This window comes from Onychomys torridus, chromosome 16, assembly GCF_903995425.1.
Source record: "Onychomys torridus chromosome 16, mOncTor1.1, whole genome shotgun sequence".
NCBI lineage: Eukaryota > Metazoa > Chordata > Mammalia > Rodentia > Cricetidae > Onychomys > Onychomys torridus.
The window spans coordinates 65,696,045-65,713,038 of NC_050458.1; the positions used below are offsets into that span (position 1 = coordinate 65,696,045).

A 16,994-nucleotide genomic window follows, 5' to 3' on the forward strand; every position below is an offset into this window, starting at 1 on the left:
CAGAGTGTGGACCTGTAGAACCCACATAAAAAGCCAGGTGGGTGTGGCAGCTGCCTGTCATTTTAGCAAGTGGGAGGCAGAGACTGAACCCATGTAGCAAGCTGGGCAGCCAGACAAGCTGGGGTAATGTCCTCTGGGCTCCTCAAGAGACCCTGCCTCAGCATATAAGGTGGAGAGTAGTCTGGGAAGATACTTGATGCCAACCTCAAGCCTCTACACGCGCACACACACATATGTGCATGCTCACCCACACTCACATGTGCCCATGCATACACACATGCTTACATGTCACATACACAGGCCAAAGAAGGAAGAGAGGGAGGTAACCCAGAGCCTAACTACAACTAGATTTGAATGAGGTACTGTGGAGTTTAAACTCTATTATGTCAACTACAGGGAGCCGTCACAGAATCCTATGGTGACTGATGTGATCAATTTCACAAAGACAGATATGTCAGCGTGGAGATGAGCAGGAACGGAGAGCAGCTGGTACAGAGACTAAAGGGTGGCTGGGTGAGCCAGCCATTGCTGCATTAATGCTGTGACAGTGTGTTTTTCTCTTCAGGTTTTTCCTCAATAATGAGCCTACAGGTTGGCTGAGGGGGTCCAGGCTGGTTTGGGGCAGCTCCCAGTCTCCTCCTTGACCTCCACAGAGTTCTGTCAGGGACTAATCGGGGAAGGTTGCTCTCAGAGTTGACCTTTGTGCCACAGACTTAGCTCATGCGAAGGCACGTGGAAAGCCTTTGCTATTACCATCCCTGCTCACTGAACCAAGTCTGTAGCTTATCCAAAGCCACTGTGGAAGATAAATATGCTCTGCCCTCTCTAGGACCCTGCGATGGAAAGGAGAAAGAATCACTCTGTTAAAAATTCTCTCATCACTGTAGTAGTAGCATGAGCTAATTAGGGCAATGACAGAGGAAATTGGGACACAAGGAACTAAGGACCTCTGGTAATAAGGATCTTGGCAGTCTTCTATAAGTGTGATCTCTCTTGGCCATATTGACAATCTACTAACACCTGTTAGGTGCTTAGTAGGGGATTAAACAGCACACTAAATGCTTATATACACAGACCAACGAGATCCTGTCAAAACCACCAAGATCCAAGAACTAATGTTTTCTCCATTTCAGAGGTGAGGAAACCAAAGCTTGGTAGTTATATAACTGAGCAAGATTAAAAGACTATGGTGAAGTGTGGATTTGAATCCCTTATGCCTTTTGCTATGGTCTACATGTATGATCACAGCAAACATTGTCTCTCAATTGTGCCTATTGTAGAGTGAAGCCTACAGGAAATGCTCTGTGGAACCATCAGTAGAGTCTAGATGCCAAGCTTCAGGCACAAAGTATATTCTTATGGATGCAAATTAGCCAGGAACTTAAAATAATTTAAAAAATGTGTGTGCATGCACATGTGTGTGGGTGTGTGTGCACATGTGTGTGTGTGTGTGTGTACAGCATATCCACAGTGGGCATGTGGAGGTCAGAGTTGTGGGAGTTGACTCATTCCTTCCAACCATGTAGGTCTGGGGGATTGACTCAGGTGGTCAGGCTTGGCAGCAGGTGCCTTCACCTGCTGAGCCATCTTGGCAGCCTGGGAAAGGTTTTTTTGTTTTTTTTTTTTTTTTTTTCCCCAAAGCAACAATCAAAAGTAAGATGAGTGGAGAAAGCTGTGCAGCTAACATAGGAGGCATGGTGTCATGGGAATTCACATGGGTTGCAACAGAAAGGAGTGAGTGGTACCGTCCCCATTGCCAGGGTTCTGCAAGACCTGCCTTTGTAGAGGAGATTAGGGTAATCTCAGAGATAAAATCTTCAGACTGGAAACTGCTAGCATCACAGGGAGCTGGGGTATTAAAATCTATCTCTGTGGAAGAGAACAGTAAATTTAGAGGATGCAATAATGTCTGGAATGAGGATAGAAGGCTAACTAAATTATTATCGAGTAGAATGGGGAAGAATTGAGAGAGAACAGCTCAAGGAGAAAAGGAAGCATTTCTGCTGCTGGAGTTTTAGGAAACCTCGGGTGACCTCTAAAGGTGGCTCTGGGGACAGGGACAGATCTGGGGACTCATAGATGATCTGAGGTGGAAGGTGCCTAGTCCTGCTATACACCCAGGGCATCTGGATGCACCACTGAGTTGCTAATCTGTAGTTCAAGGATGTGCTCCACAGTCCATGCAAGATTGTATGTTTGTGAGTGTGTCCATATACACACAGGTATACAGGCATGGAGTGAGTCATTTTTTCTGAAGCAAAAGAAAAAAAAAAAAACTGATGATTTTCTTTAGATTTTTCAAAGGGGTCTTTGAGTCTAAAAATCTTCCAAGCAGCTGCTCTTACAGCTTTTTCTTGGGCAAACATTCCAGGTACCTTCCCTTGTAGGGGGCAGGGGTAGCTTGTTCTGGGTGCTCTCGCCCAGGCTCCTGCTCATGTCCTCTGGAGCAACACTAAGTTAACTCCTTCATCTTTCTGAGCAGAACTCACTTGTCATCCAGTTCTGCCCCTCAGGTGGACTAGATGTTAAAGGAGATCCTTGACGGTTCTGATGTTCTGAAGATCATCCACTGGGTCAGCAAATATTCTTTTCCTGGAACCCATGTAATCCCAGCAGTGGAGTTTCCATATTTATTAAAATATTGGAGAAAGGATTTAGAACATCATCCCCGTTCACTGTTTGGGAGATGCCACAGAGTTAGTAAGGAGGATAGGCACGCTTCAGCTATTACATGGTTTCTTTAGCCAAAAGCTTAAGGCAAACTCGTATATGACTCAACTTCTAAGTTGTAGTAGGACAAGCCCTTTAGTGGTGGGGGGAAGCTGGCTATCTCTACTCAGCTGTCATTACTGAACTCAGTGCATGTTTCCCCGCATCACTACCACTACACATTGTTCTGCTGCCCACCGGCACGTCTATAACGGGTCTGCCACCATTCCCTTTCATTGACAACTTGCTGTCCAAACTGTAGTTTTCCAGTTTGGGATTGTGAGCTTTGCTCCTGGTGTTTATTTGGTGGGCTCAGGACTGCTCTGAAATGGGATTATTTATGAGGAGTTTGTCGTGGTATTTAAGCTTACAAATGGACTACAATTTTTTTCTAACTTTTCTACACATGAGATGTCTTATCAACCACACCACATAAAGCCTTTTGCCACATTTCAACCCTTCCTCTTCTCCCTGTCCTGTTCACAGTCACCATGATCTAGTTACCCTGCCCGAGTGCCTTCCGCAGGTATCCACTGTTTGCTCATGCAAGAGAAGAATTAGCGGCTCATCTGCCCATCCATCCATCCATCCATCCATCCATCCATCCATCCATCCAGCAAGCCAGTGATTAGACACTGAAAGTCATCTGCACACGAAACACACCAAGCCCAAAGAGCCATTTTAACTAAGTAACCAAATTACCGAAAAGTTTAGAGTAAATAAGCCAACAACATAGGTGAAAGGAAATAATAAAATATATTCCAATTAATTGAAATAATGCAGATAAAGAGAAGACAGGATAGGACAGATGGCAACAAATAGAAAATAGCTCAATTTTAGATTTAACTCTAATCATATTAATAATGAAATATAACTTGCTTACCCATCCACTTGAAAACTAGAAATTGTTAGATTGTGAGCTATGTTAGCTCTAGGTAACTGACACATATATTTTTCATTTTTGTGGCAAGAATCCTCAACATCTAACAGTCTTCAAGTACATAATATGTTGTTATTAACTACAGTTGCATAATACGATAGATCTCTTGAAATGGTTCCTTCTAATACTTGGTATCCTTTGACTAACAAGCCCCTCATCCCCTCATCCTCAGGGTCTAATGAGTCCATTTTACTTCCTGTTTGCACGATATCAACTTTCCAGATGCCACATGGACATGAGATCAAGCAGTATGTGTCTTTCTGGGCTCGGTTTATCTCACTTACCTCTTTTAGGTTAATCATCCAGCATCATAACTGAAAGGATCGCCTTTAGATAGCATTCCACTCTGTGGCTACATGACATTCCCTTTATCCAGTCATCCGATGATGGGCATTTGGACTGATTGCATAGCTTGGAACGTGGAATTGCAGGTGTTTATTTGGCATACCTCTTTTGTGTCTACTGGTTATATTTTATTATTCATTTGTTTGTTGTGGGAAGGTTGGCACTTGTATGGGTATAGAGATCAGAAGACAACTTGTAGGAGTCATTGCTTTTCTTTCTTCTGGGTCCTGAGGATTGAACTCTGATCGTCAGGCTTAGCAGCAAGTGACTTCCCCACACAGGCATCCTGCTCTCCCTCCACCAATCATATACTCAGTACTGATTTTGCTGGATCATATGGTAGTTCTATTTAGATTTTTGGATTTCTGAGGCACTTTCATACCATTTTCCATCATGGCTGTATAAATTTACATTCCTACCAATAGTATATCAGGGTCCTCTTTTCTCTACATACTTGTCAAAACCTATTTTTAGAATATTTTTTCATAATAATCATTCTAACAGGTGTGAGAGGACAGATCTTCAGGGTTTAATTTGCATTTCTTGGATCATTGATAATGAATATTTTTTCACATCTGTCTTGGCCTTTGTCTATTTTCTTTTGTAAAATGTTCATTCATTCAGGGCCAGGTGTGGTGGCACATGCCTCTAATCCCAGCACTCCGGTCTGAGTTTAAGGCCAGCCTGGTCTACAGAGTGAGTTCCAGAACAGCCAGGGATATACAGAGAAACCCTGTCTCAAAAACTCCAAACCAAAACAAAGTAAACAATGTTGGTGGCCATATCAGAGGAGCAGCAGGTGGTAATTGAAGTTCCTCTGATGAAAAGGGCCTGAGTCCACAGACTCTGGAATGTCTTTTGCTTCTGCTGTGCCTTTACATGTCTGCTCTTTCTTTAGTATCTGACATGGTGGGAATGGGTGTGGAGGAGATGCCCACTGCCTGTAATGTAGTGTGTTTATCTCATGGAAATATTCCTTTCTACTGGGCATTTTTACCTGTGGATTATTATGAAGATGATTCCTTCCTAAGCTGTACTGTCTAACTAATAATAATAATGTTAGTTTAAATAGAGTTGTGATGATAAAAATTATAAAAAAGGAAGTTTCACACAGCTAGAACACATGAGCTACTATTGAGGAACTGTATAGACTGTGGCTAAGGTTAATGATTAAGAAAAAAAACAATCGAGTCTCAGTTAGCCCAGCTAGCTTAAATTCTTTTAAGCTTAATGTTGGGAGATGTGTTCACAGGTTTCAGAATGCATCACAGCTGAAACAAAGCTTTGACAATAACTTAAAGTTAGCCTAAGATGTTTTTGTCCAATAGTTTTGAGGTGAAATATCCAAGAAGACAATCTAAAGTTTTAGAAAGGCACATAGTTGAGTGAGGAACTCTTTAACATCAGGGAACAAGAACAAAGCAGCCCAATTATTACTAGCTGATGCACTTTTCTTGCTTGGACTGGTTGATGATCAAAGGTGATGATTAATTTCTTGTACCCATTTTTGCTCTCAGTCTCCTGATATAAAAACTACTGAGGAGTGGGTATGCATTCCAGAGATTTAAAGTAGAGCTGAATGATTCTTTTTTATATGTAAAAGTTTAGGTTTGTGATTCCTTTAAGATTCCTTATAAGGTGAAGCCCTTTCTCAAATAAACAAAAACAAAAACAAATTCCTTATAAGATTACCTTTCAAGAAAATAAAGTAATTGGTCCTTTCTTTGTAACTGCAAAACTCAGTCTGCCAGCAAAAGACCTGACTAAGAAGAACACCTTGCTTGCTTACACGGTTAATCTATAACAAGTTGCTTGGGTATGAATGTATGTGGGTTTTTGGGGTAATTTGTTTTTCACCTGTAATATGTAAAATGTTTAATCATGTAAGGGATATGGAAAACATGCTGTTTTTTACTGTTTGTTTTGTATTCATTGTAAATATTCATTTGAAAAACACATTGTAATTTTTATATTACCTGCAAGATTTTGCTGGGGTATATAAGCTGTAAGAAAAAGGATAGAGAGAGAGTTAAAAACGGACTAGAAGGAAAACATCAAGAAAAAAAGAATTAAAATAAGGTAGAGATGGAAATCACCAGGAAAATAAATGAATAAAGAGAATGCAAAAGAAAAATAAAGAAAAGGCTTGAGGAAACCATCAAGAGAGTGTGTGAGTGTCTTTTCCATAACCCCCTCAGATAGAAACATCTTGGTATGCTCTGACTCTGTGGCTTCCCTTTGGGTCCTGCCGTGCTGGGGGCTGGTTCCCCAGGAAGCCAAAACCAAAACCAAAACAAAAACCAACCAAACAAACAAAAAACACCCACAATTCAACAACAGCAAAACCAGTCCATTCAGGTCCTGTTGACCCAGTGATAGGGCCACTTGTTTTCTTGCTGTGGACTGCTTTGAGTGCCTCCCATGTTTCGGACGTTGGCCACTTATTGGATGAAACTCTGTGCAAATATTTTCTCCCACTCTATTTGTTTTCTCTTTATTCTGTTGAATAGTACGAAGTCCACTTTAAATATAGAGGCATGAAGAGGCTAAGTCAAAACAATAATACAGAGCCAGGCGTGGTGCCACACCTTTAATCCCAGCACTTGGGAGGCAGGGGCAGGTTGATCTCTGTGAGTTTGAGGCCAGCCTGGTCTACAGAGTGAGTTTCAGGACAGCCAGGGCTACACAGAGAAACCCTGTCTCAGAAAAAAAAACAATAACAGAAGTATCATGCCATAACCACACTCACATATTTTGATACACATTTCTCAATAAGTAATAGAGCTGGTGAAGGGAATCAGAGGATACCAGAGTGGCTCTACCCATTGCTTTGACCTAACTGACGTCTATTGGGTATTCACAACAGTGGAGGATACACTCTTCTCAATTACTCATGGGACATTTGCTTAGAAGGATCTCTGAGTCATGAAATAAGTCTCAAAAATTACAAGCGTTGAAGCCATACAAACCATGGCCACAGAGAACAATGCAATGGAATAAGAGTCAGACAACAGACAGTTATGTGGGAAGTCCCTGAATATTTCAAAACTAGATGATACATTTCTAAATAGCCTAAGAGTGAAATGAAATTGTAAAGTAATCTTAATGGAATTTAAATGAAAATCCAACATATCAAAATTTGTGAGATGCAGCTAAAGCAGTACCTAGGGAGGAATCTGTAGCATTAAAAGCCTAGCTTAGAAAAGAATGGACTGAGACCAATGCTGTAGGATAATGCTTTTGTACACTGGTTTAAAATGCTGATTGGCCAGTAGCCAGGCAGGAAGTATAGACAGGATAAGCAGATAAGGAGAATTCTGGGAAGAGGAAAGCTGGATCAGGAAATACCAGCCCATTGTCCAGGGAGCAGCATGTAATGGCACACAGGTAAAGTCACAGAAAACATGGCAACATATAGATTATGAGACATATAGAAGTGGGCTGAGTTAAGTGTAAGAGCTAGTCAGCAGTAAGCCTGAGCTAACGGCTGAGCAGTTTTAATTAATATAAGCCTCTGTGTGTTTACATGGGTCTGAGCAGCTGCGGACCATGTGGGACACAGGAACACTTCAGCTACAGACCAGTGGCCTCAGGCTTAAGAAACTGGGGGAAGTGGAGGCTGAGCAAGTGAAATTCTAAATAAACAAACAAAAGGAAACAAACCCAGAGTGGAAGTCCATGACAGACTGTACAAGTCTCTTGTCTAAGTCAGGGTCTCTATTGCTTCAATGACCAAAGAGCAAGTTGGGAAGGAAAGGATCTTTTTAGCTTATACTTCCAGATTATAGTCCATCATGGAGGAAGTCAGGACAGGAACTCAAACAGGGCAGGAATCTGGAGGCAGGAGCTGATGCAGAGGCCATGGAGGGGTGCTGCTTACTGGCTTGATCCCCATTGCTTGCTCAGCCTGCTTTCTTACAGAACCCAGGACCATCAGCCTAGGGATGGCCCTACCCACATGGGCTGGGCCCTCCCCTAATGATCACTGAGAAAATGCCTTACAGCTGGATCTCATGGAGGCATTTCCTCAGCTGAGGCTCCTTCTTCTGATGACTCTAGCTTGTGTCAAGTTGATACACAAAGCCAGCTCGTACATCTCTGAAGAAAAGCCAACAAAAACAGGAAAATGTTTACCTAAGAGAGAGGAGAGAGGAGAGGGAGGGAGAGAGAAATGACCAATAAATAAATAAATAAATATCAGGAATGAGCGATAACATCACTATAAATTGTATAGATGGTAAAAGAATAACAAAGTGATATGAATAACTTTATGCTCATAAACTTAACAACTTAGATGAAATAGATATATGCCTATGTCTCAGTTACTTTTATGTTGTTGTGAAGAGACACCATGACCATGGCAACTTACAGAAGAAAGAGTTTATTGGGACTTACACTTCAGAGGTTAGTTTAGTTATGATCATCATGGCAGGCAGCAGACAGCAAGCAGGCAGCAGGGAGGCAGGTATGGCGCTGGAGCAGCAGCTGAGAGCTTCCATTCTTGACTGCCCTGAGAGAGAGAGCTAACTGGGAAGATCGCAGCTTTTAAAACCCTAAAGTCCATCAGGGTGGTGGTGGTGCATGCCTTTAATCCAGCACTTGGGAGTTGAAGGCCAGCCTGGTCTACAGAGCGAGTTGTAGGACAGGCACCAAAACTACACAGAGAGACCCTGTCTCAAAAAAAGACAACAAACAAACAAACAAACAAACAAAAACTCCCAAAGTCCACTCCCCGTGACACACCTCCTCTAACAATCCTTGCCAAACAGTTACATCAGCTGGAGACCAAATATTCAAACATCTGAGTCCATTTTCATTCAGACTACCACCAAACCCATATACATTAAATAAACAATAAAAATACTTTTTAAAAAACAGAAACAAAATTGTGTTCATTTGTAAGTGATACATGCTTCGGGGCTTTTCCTAGGGAGTCTATTTTTATTCATCCTAGACTGAGGATGACGACAGCTTAAAGAACGATTCCTCTCTATTTGGTGAACCAGTAAGTTTACCTGGAGCTTGGGCAGCTTGCAGGCAGGTAAACTACTGAAGAAAAGTTGTACACCCACCCCTGCACCCCACCCCACCTCACCCCAACCCTGCAACCCACCCCACCTCAGTAACCCACCCCACCCCACCTCACCCCACCCCTGCAACCCACCCCACCCCACCCCACCCCTGCAACCCACCCCACTTCAGTAACCCACCCCACCCCACCAACCCCACCCCCACCCCACCAGCCCACCCCACCCCACCCCCACCAACCCCACCCCACCAATCCACCCACCCCAGCAACCCACCCCACCTCAGTAACCCACCCCACCCACCCCACCCCTGCAACCCACCCCCCCCCACCCCTGCAACCCACCCCACCCCACCACCCCACCCCACCTCAGTAACCCACCCCACCCCCCTCAGCAACCCACCCCACCACCCCACCCCACCTCACCCCACCAACTCCACTTTACCAATCCACTCCATACCAGCAACCTACCCACCTCTACCAACCCACCTCACCTCAGCAACCCCCCACCCCCCAGCAACCTGCCCCACTCCTCCTCAGCAACTGTTAACCACTTGTATATGTTCAGGAAGGGGAAAGACTCATGTACCCCCTGAGCTGTCCGCCCCCTCTGTAGAAGAATGCTAATGGTCCAATCTTGTGGTGTTTCCTGTGGGTAATCTGATACCAAGTTAGCACATTTGTAAGATACAGAAAGATCAACTGTACTTCTATATTTCCAAGGAATAATGAGAAACTGAAATATACAAATTAAGTGCCACACAACACACACAAATACAAAATATTTAGGAACGAGTCCTAGAAAGTCGAGTAAGACCATTCTCCTGAAAAATCACAGGACACTCGGAGCCCTTGGAAGACCACAATAATGCTGAAATGGAAGAGCTGGTTCTGTTGTCATAGACGTTTCCCCAAAGTTGAATGCTGTAGATTTAGTGTAATTTTGATGAAAATTCCAGTGATTTCTTGTTGTTTTGTAGAACTCGACAGATTCCAAAGTTTGTAGGCAAATGTGAAAGTCCTAGAGTTGAAGCGCCAGCCTTGGAGAAAGACAGAGTGAGAGAAAATGAGCTGTCATCCTGATCCATGTGTCTTGGCCTCCCCAGTGTGGGGACTGCAGGCCTCGCCACAAGCCCAACTACTTGGTTTATTTTTGTTCGTATGAAATCCAGGGTCTCATCATGCTATACCTGTGCTACAAACACGCTTGCACACATGTGCTACACCCCTGCACAAGATCTTCAGCCTGGAAAAAGGCCTCAACTGTCCAATTACAAGGTTTATTTTAAAGCAAGCGTAAACAAGGCCAGGTAAACATGCAAAATGAGGAACAGAATCTAGACTAGAGTCTTAAACACCTGCTTAAAACATGGTCCATAGAAAAAAGAAGAAGAAGAAGAAGAAGAAGAAGAAGAAGAAGAAGAAGAAGAAGAAGAAATAAATTGGACTTCACAAAACTTAAGAGCCTTTACTTTTGGAATTACTTTGTCAAGAGACTTAAATATGTCCATATTAGGAAACAGTATTTGCCAATCATGTACCTGTTAGACGATGTGTTGGGGAATATTATTTTAAGGTGTGTTCTTTTTTTTTCTTTCATTTGTTGCATTTGTTTAACTCTGTGAAGATGTGTTACTGTGCCTGCCTAAAACACCTGAATGGTCTAAAAAGGACTGAACAGCCAATAGCAAGGCAGGACGGCAGGCAGAGAGAATATATAGGAGAAATCTGGGAAGAAGGGGCTGAAGAAGAAGGAGCCAGAGGAAGGAGCCATCCACCCAGCTACACAACAAGCCACAGAGTAAGATTTATAAAAGAGAACAGGAAAAGCCCCAGTTGAAAAACAGAGGGGTTAATTTAAGAAAAGCTGGCTAGCAACAAGCCAAGCTAAGGCCAAGCATTTATAATTTAAAAATAAGCCTCTGTGTGTGTGATTTATTTGGGAGCTGGGTGGCAGATCCCCCAAAAGACTAAAGACCAACTAACAATAAAGAGGTGTATCCATAATATACAAATAGCTCTCAAAATTCAATAAGAAAGCATCCTCTAAAGTATGGAAGACTTGAATAGATAACTTCAACCAGAAGAATTTGCTGAGCCAAGACATTTAACATGTTTAGTCATTAGTAAAGCAGGAGCTAACACCACAGTCGGATAATAAATCCATCACACCAGTACAACAGCTAAAATTAAAAAGACTGGTCACACCAGAAGCTGATGAGGATATGGGGCACTGCTGTCCTGCTGGGCTGCTAGCAGGAATGTACGATAGCCTAAGCACTTTGAAAAGCAGTTCAGAACTTCCTTTCCTCTCTTTGTTATTTTAGTTTTGAAAGGCATGGCCTCCTGTAGCTGGAGACGTTATGTGGGTGAGAATGACCTTGAACGGTTTATGTGGTGGGTGTTGGGGATTGGACGCCCGGCTTTGTGCATGTTGGGCAAGCGCTCTACCCATCGAACACACCTGTAGCCCCTGGACTTTAACTTGTCAAGCACAACCGAAGAGGATTCAGTCATTTCATTCTTAGGTATTTATTTATGCCCAAAGAAGGGAGGCCATGCTTCCATACAAAGATGTACACCGTGGTCATAGCAGCTTCATTTGTAACAAGTAAAAATCAGTCTAAATGCCACCGGTAAGTAAGTGGATTAAAATTGTGGTACGTCCCTCCATGATGATTGCTGCCCAGCAGGAAGAAGAAATGAACACCTGACAGGCAACAACAAAATAACCTCAGAATAATCATGCTGAGAGAAGAGTCCTACACCCTCCCCCCCAAAAAAAGTTCATACTGAATGATCCCATTAGTTCTAGAAAATGCAAACTAATGTGCGCTAATAGAAGATCCATGTTTGCCTGGGGGAGGGTATGCGTGGGTGGGCCACGCAGGGAGGGATTGCAAAGAAACGCCGGGACCCCCTGGGTGTGCCCATCACCTTATGGAGGAGCTCCTGCACGCATACACATGTCAAAACTGTATATTCTACACATGCAGCTTATTGTGCGCCAAATATATCTCAGGAAAGCTACTGTAAAATGCATGCAGTGGGCACATTATGCGGCAGTCTGCTGGGCTGTGTTAGAACAGGGTAAATGCTTTCCCCTTTAGTGTCTACAATAAAGCTATCAGTCTGATGCTTGTGATTGACTGCTCCCTCCTAGTGACAGAACACCGAGGTTTGGACAGGTTGTCACCCGCCGGTACTTAGTTAAAGAGGTGCTATTCCGGCTCAATTGAATTTGCATTAGAGACACAGCGCTGGGAGTTCTCGTCTTCACCGTGTAGATCCCCAGGCATGTGGCGGAAGCTGTTCAGAGGCTCATGCCAACTCCACAGAGCGACCCACTGAGTTCAGAGAGGGTAAGGTGACCTCTAAGCTGCCGGGGAGCAGCGTCTCTGCCACTCAGAACAGGCCCCGATGGCAACCCCGGCTGCCATTTGCCGCGTTACAACTCTCGGTGGACCCAAGACCCAGTCGATCCGTCAGAAACTTCAGCTGCGGTTGCACGGTGACCGAGTGTGCCCAGGAGCGAGGAGGAGGAGGAGGAGAGAAGCTTGTCATTGACCAGGGCCGCAGAGCGAGCACCTTTTCGGGTGTCGAAGCCGGTGCTGGCGGGGCCGGCGGGGGCGTCGCGGAGGCGGGCCCGGGGACGCTCGCTGGCGCTCGGGCGCGGCGCCCCCTGCCGGCCGGGCTCCGGCACGCATCCAGTCCGGAGCGCGGGGACGCAGGCCGGCGAGCCGGGAGCGAGAGGGCAGGCAGGCGGGCGGGCGGTCGGGCGGGCGCGCCCGGCAGGGTAGGTGGCCGCGGGACGGACGGGCGGGCGGGCCGGGGAGCGGGCGGGCGGGCGCGGGGGCCGCGGGCGGGGGGCGCGCGCGGAGGGTCGCGCGGGGACCTGGGGGAAGGGGGGGGTGAGAGAAGAACCGGCGGCGGGGGCGCGCGCGGCGGGGGCGCGCGCGGCGCGAGTCATCAATTATGCAAGGACTCGCGCGGCGCGGGGGGCGGGCGCGGGGAGCGCTCCAAGATGGCGCCCACCGCAGTCCCGCCCGCCGCAGCCTCGGCGCCTCTGCAGTCCGGCCGCGCCTCCCGGGCCCCGCGCTAGGGCCGCCGCCGCCTCGCCCGCCCGCCGCCGCCGTAAGTCGCCCCGGAGGTCTCCCCCCCCGCCCCCGCCCCGGCGCCGCTGCTCGGCCTGGGCTCCCCGTCTCGCCCCGGGACCCTGGAGCGGGCTCGCCCCTCTTCAGCCCCGAGCTTTGCCGCAGAGCGCACGGCGCGGCTCGCGGGCCGCGGGGCTCGCTCTCCCGGGGCTCCCGGGGCTCCCGGGGCTCGCGTGGCCGTGGAGCGGGGGTTCCTGCCCTTCCGTGTTTTGGAACGGGTGTTTGGAAGTCTTGCTCCCTTTCCACGGTGTTTTGCCGGGGCTCCCGAGGAGAATGGGGGACCACCGGCTCCCACCCTTGCACACCTTTACCCTCCAGGTCTCCCGGTCGCGCCGGGGACGTGGGCTTGCCCCGGCAACCCCCTCAACTGCTGCAGCCGGCACCCAGCCCCCCCAGTGCCAGCCCAACCGGGGCTCTCAGGCTGCTCTGCAGCCCCAGCAGCTCTGCCCCCTCCCCCAGTCCTTACTGAATCCTCCCTCATCCGGCTCCACATTGCTACCAACTGCAGAAGCCGGGGGACTCCTGGGTTCGTGGGGCGGTCAGGACACCTACTGTCCTCTACTCCTTTACTCGGCTGGGCTGTAGCAGTGCCCCTCTCGTCGGGGTGCTCCGGGGCTATGTTGGAGCCCCCCGCGACCTTCCTTGGCAGGCTAGGATTCCTGCATCAGAGCACATCACTTTCAGAATATCCCCTTCCCCCACCCCCACCCCTACGCCACCCTATGCAGAGCTGGTTCCTCTCCTTGCTCCCTTCCCTCCCCCACCTTACCACGGGCAGCAGCACCCTGGGCTTCTCTCCTTAGCGCTGGGACACAGAACTGTTTGCCCAGCTCCAGGGCTTGGACCCTTCCTCTCTACTTTGCTCTCGGTACCTTGGGGACCGGCAAACCTCTGCGTTTCACCGGGGAGCTCCGCTCCATCCTCTCTCCATTGCCGGCAACCACCGGTGGAGACTTGGCAGTTAACTTTCCGGGCGGTACTAGGGGCTGTCAGACCCCTTCAGTGTCCCTAGCTTCTAGTTTGGACGGCGGGGGAATAATTTTTCAGCCTAATAAACAGGAATTCTCCAAACTGTGCATTCCTTCCAACTCCTCCACCCTATGCCCTCTCCCTCACTTACACTGCAGCTTTTTTAAGCACGGGGGAATACATTTTATAACTGGAGGTTCCAAGATTCGCATCACTGTTCCTAATCAATGTCATCTGTTGGGGGGCATAGAAGAAACTTTGCATTGCATCTGGCCAAACTCAGGGGCAGGGAGAATAATCACTCCGCAAGCTCCGCTGCACAGGGGCAACTGCTTTTAATGCACAATGGGCATCCAGAAGGGCAGGGATAGGAAGCAGGAAGTGTGGGTGAGGGCCTTTAGGGGCAAAGGGGGAGAGCTTTTTATACCTGCTTTCTCGACTTTAAACCCAGAGATTCTTTAGAGGGGTATGTGCTAGGACCGGGGATTATTTTAGCTTTCCAAGGAGATTTCGGGTGTGGTAGATTTTTCACCGTCTCCCAGGCTCTCTTCCCTTTTCTCCATGTGCATTAGGAGATATGGGAGAGGGAGTCTTTTTCTTTCCTCAAAAAATTGTTTTTGATGTGTAATGCAAATGGCTGGACAACATTGCTAGCCAGTACCAGGGTGGCAGAGCTGGGGATTCGGACTTAAAATGCTGAACGCTTTTAGCATATTGTCAGTAACCCAGCTCTTGAAACACTGCAGCATTCTCCTTTGGAACTCATGACCCATAAGGCCTTCAGTTCTCCCTGAAAGAGGATTTGATTGCTGTGTGTGGGGGTAGCGATGGTTTGGTGTTCTGTGAGCATTCTGTCTGTCCTAGAAATTGAAGCTCTCTGGAGAGGGCTGCAAGCATGTTCTGTGTTCTCAGAACATCTGATGTGTGTGGATGTGATGTCTCTTACTGGGATGTGGTGGGCATTGTAAAGCAGTTCATGATGGTGCAGTTCATGATGGTGCAGGCCAGTTAGTTACTGGTTTCTTGGGGTCAGCTTGGGAGGCTGACTTTATATGCTTTTGGTTTTCATTTGAGGTTTTTGTCAACTTTCATACAGATATTTGGAACCTTTTCTTTTAAATTAATAAAAGATATAACCTGGTATATAGTATGTTTAAAAACGAGTAGCTATGTAGTTGATCTCTTGAAGGAGGACCCTCAGCAATTCCCCCCACCCCCTGTCCGTCTGGCCTTTTCTTTTGCTTTATGCTGGAACTAGAAGGGGGAATCGGCTATGGTGCTGAATGGACAGCTCCCTGGCTTGTGTGCTGAAGTCCCAGGCTGGAAGGGACTGGGTCTGGTGTGTGAACAGCAGGCTTTCCTGTGGGTGTGGATCTGCCTGTGCGTGCATAGCAAGGTTGTACTTGAGGTTGAAGGTCTAGTTATCACGTCTTTCTTACTCCCACGTAACTCCTCATTTGCCTGTGCCCCTCACGGAGGCAATGCTTTATAGGCTGCCACAGATCCATAGGTTAGGCATATATTCTGCTGATGGCATGATTTCAGCACATTGTTGTCATTTCAAATAGCAAGACACTGTTAATATTACAGTAGTTTGGTCTTCGTCAGAAGCAATTAGATAGCTTACCAAGTTAAGTTGAATCTGAAGGGCATCTTTGCCAGGTTGATCTGAACAGTGAGCTGGGAAAGGGACTCAGCAGGCTAGCTTGTGATCCATTGTGTCACTAGGGTATATTGGTCTAAAATGTGTTTAAAATCATAAATTAAGAAGGGGGAGCATCGCTGGGTGGTGGTGGTGTACACCTTTAATCCCAGCACTCAGGAGGCAGAGCCAGGCAGATCTCTGTGAGTTCAAGGCCAGCCTTGGTCTACAGAGCGAGTTCCAGGAAAGGCTCCAAAGCTACACAGAGAAAACCCCTCCCCCCCCAAAAAAATAAATTAATTAAAAAGAAGAAGAAGAAAGGGGAGCATAGAATTCAGCATGTTCAGCCTCCTGCCTCACCTGGGAAGCTTTCTTATAGGACAACTCTGCTTTGAATACTTGGTAGGGAACTCACTAACAACATGGATGAAACTAGTTCATCCACAGTGGTTGAAATATTTTAATCTCTCTTAAAAGATAGCATGTATAACACTGAAGGACATACATCGGAACTCTGTAAGGGGCAAATGTCTTTCACATGCTTGCAACTAAGAAAATTGAGACAATATTTTGTTGAGAATTGATAAGATACTCCACCTATTTGGAAAGAATGCAGAGAATCATGGCTGCCTAAAGTAAGAAAGGGGGTTCTCTGAATGGAAAGAAAGCTGTCTTTCATGTGCTGGGTTATGTAACAGTTCTGGGAAGCACCTGCTTTACTTAATGACTATTTAACCCCTGTGGGCTATACTGAAAAGGGCAGAAAGCCCATCTCATAGAGAAGGAGTTAAACAGCGCATCCAGAGTAGGGGTAGTTGCCACAGTTATAAAAATAACACACACTGGTTGCAGAAACAGCATGAAAGAAAGTCCTGACTTTTACAAGCTCAGCAAAAGCGCTGGCCACATTTGAGTGCGCTTTTCAATTTCAAGGTGTACTTGCAGAAGTTACCCAAATGACAGTTACTTTCAAACTGTGTCTTCCAGGTTCTTAAACTCAGGGTCTACCTGACCCAGGGACTCAGACATTAAGCTGTTGTATTTCCCGTTACTTTCCCCCTTAATCCTTTAAACAATTTTCAGAAAACTATCTTCAATGAATTCGCTCACAGAATAAACCTTTCTTTTGAAGTCTCTTGGCTAAAATGTAGCAAGTTAACTAGAGGAATAAAGACAATGTTTCCCAACCAGTGGCTTGATGACTGGTGT

At 46.4% G+C, this 16,994-nt stretch overlaps 1 protein-coding gene across 1 annotated transcript in view; it reads left to right on the top strand.

The window, feature by feature from the left end:
• The first annotated feature begins 12,694 nt into the window (after positions 1-12,694).
• Scn8a (sodium voltage-gated channel alpha subunit 8) overlaps positions 12,695-16,994 on the top strand; it is a 169,231-nt gene continuing 164,931 nt past the window's right edge. The window contains exon 1 of the mRNA XM_036207633.1: positions 12,695-12,816. The gene's annotated coding sequence lies outside the window, so the exon portion shown is untranslated. The remainder of the gene's footprint in view (positions 12,817-16,994) is intronic.